Source organism: Apaloderma vittatum, unplaced genomic scaffold (assembly GCF_000703405.1).
Source record: "Apaloderma vittatum isolate BGI_N311 unplaced genomic scaffold, ASM70340v1 scaffold23207, whole genome shotgun sequence".
Lineage (NCBI taxonomy): Eukaryota > Metazoa > Chordata > Aves > Trogoniformes > Trogonidae > Apaloderma > Apaloderma vittatum.
The window spans coordinates 31,537-33,893 of record NW_009725980.1 but is presented as its reverse complement, the minus strand read 5'-3'; positions in this window follow the sequence as shown (position 1 = coordinate 33,893).

Sequence of the window (2,357 nt, the reverse complement as noted above, 5' to 3'; positions counted from 1 at the left end):
CTTCCCTCTAATAAATAGAAACCGAGTACTTTTTTTCTGATGTGATTTAATTGGTTGCTGGTCCTGGGTCGTGTTTGTGTTCTCTGAATTGCAGATGCCAAATGCAGTGCAACTCGGGGCTGCTCTGCCTGTTGCATTAAATGCTTTTTACGTTTATGTTGAGTAATGACTAAACAGAGGCAAAACATCACTAGCACTCAGTATGCCTCAAAATATTACCTGTCTTCTGAACCCACTTCAGATGTGGATGGATTGATTGATTTTTCTTCATAAACGGATGTTTTGGGTTGGGAAACCCGTTATAAAATGTGTGGCCCCATCCCATTTTATTCTCATAAAAAGGAAATTGCAAATAAAAGGCCAGGTATAGCTGCCTGTGGATAGGTGGCATTTTAATTGCTATTCCTTTTTAGTGCCTTTTGGGGTTGGGAGGGTTATCTTTTGAGAAACTGTAGAGTTGATGCTTCTTTTGTAGAGGCTGTTGCAAGCCACACAGGGGCTACTGAAAGAGCAGCTTGTTGCCCCAAAATCTCGATTCCTTGCTTTGAAATGGGTGCCTCTGGCTGTGCTCCAAAGTGATGGCTGCTTGCCTGCCCGTGGGCTTTGCTGTAATCCAGCACTCAATGGCAGAGCACCGCTGTTGTCCCACGGTGAGAATGGGGGCAGGCAGATAAAACCAAAACCAAGCTCCCTTCACCAAACAAACCGGGAGGATTATCCAGGTTTAATTCAGATTCTTAAGGAGAGTTTTAGGACCAGTTTTAAAAGGAAGCCCTTTGGAGAATGGCACTGAAACCTTCTGGAAAGCATTTTTTTTTTTTTTGGCTTTGGTGGTCTTTCTTGAGAAGGAAGGGCAGGTTTTCAGAGCTGCTTGGATGGTGCCAGCTAGTAGCTCTGCAGCTGCCTCATCTCTCATACATCGCTGGGAAAGGCTCAGAAATGCCACCTTGGAGGCAGGAGTATCCTTGAGAAGAGGGTCACTTGTGTAGGAAATGCTGCTCCCCTGCTGGGTAGATTAAAATGGTGCTTGGTCGGCGTGTCCTGTCTTGCTGCGTACCTGACTCCCTGCACTGGCTCTGTAGAGGAGCTGAGCTGAGCTGAGCCCCTTTGGATGCGTCTGGGAATAGTGGTGGATTGGTGTTTTGTCGTGGTTTTTTTTATATATGTGTAGCAATGCAACAGGCTGAGTTGGCAAACAGGAGAATGATGGAGCAGAAGATAGCCCGGAAACTTGGAGAAGAAAATGGGTGATGGGCTGGTAAATGGGACACAATAACCAGTACGTTGAAACAGCTGTGGTAAGGTCCACACTGCAAAGGAACGTCATCCCTTCCCCTTCTAGTCCTGCACGCTAAACACAAGGGCCAGCAGCATGCTGCTGGGCTGCAGCCCCCGCTGCGGGTGAGTGGGAGGAAAGGCTGGGACGGGACACGGCTTCTTGCTGCTGAATGGGATGTGGGAAATGTCCAGTTGCCTTATATTTAAAAAAATATATACAAGGGATAAATTGTGCAGCATTCGTATCCCTCTTTTCTGTGTGTGTGCTGTGGAGCAAGCCCACCTGGCCCAGCCCATACCCTGGAGAGCATTGGAAGTGGGATTTCTTTAAAAATGAAAATCCCAGGAGGACAATGCAATCATGAATTTTTGTCTGAACACTGCAAATTTGCTTAATAGAAAGGAGTGCTGGAGAGCAAGCCTGCTGTTGAATAATCACTTCCACTCTACGGAGCGGAGCACGGAAACCTTTTGATGGTGTTATAGTCATCACTTGGCATAAATATTCATTCAAGGAATCAGAGCAGAGTAAATGGCATTTTAGACTCTAATCATTTAGTATTAGCAGATAGCCTTTTTACTGCTAAAGATAACCACCACTTAATCAGTTTAGTGACCACTGGCATATAGTATGACATTTAAGCTTGTGCTTCAGTCCCTGTGTTGAGGACACGGCTGCTGGTGAACCCCCTGCCCAAGTCTCCATCGTTCCCAAAGTCGCCCCAGCCGCTGCCAACCACATGCAACTGGCTTTAACTTCTGAATTATCTGCTGTTTGCCTCCTTATCTTAGATCAAAGTGATATTTTAAGTTCATAATACAAATGTTAAAATCTAGGATCTTTGCTCTCTTTTTTTTTCATAGTCAGAGCTAATGGCTGATCATAGCACAGTCTGATTCTGAGATTAAAAACAAGCCAGTATTTAAAGGCAATCAAACTCTCAAGATTCTTCTCCATTCATCTTTAATGCTGGTGTAATTGCTGCGCAGATTCTGGCTCTTCCTCCAGTCTTAATTTATTTTTTTTGGTGCATGCCTCTGTTAGGATGTTATACTTCCCTGAGCAGCATTAGCACTAT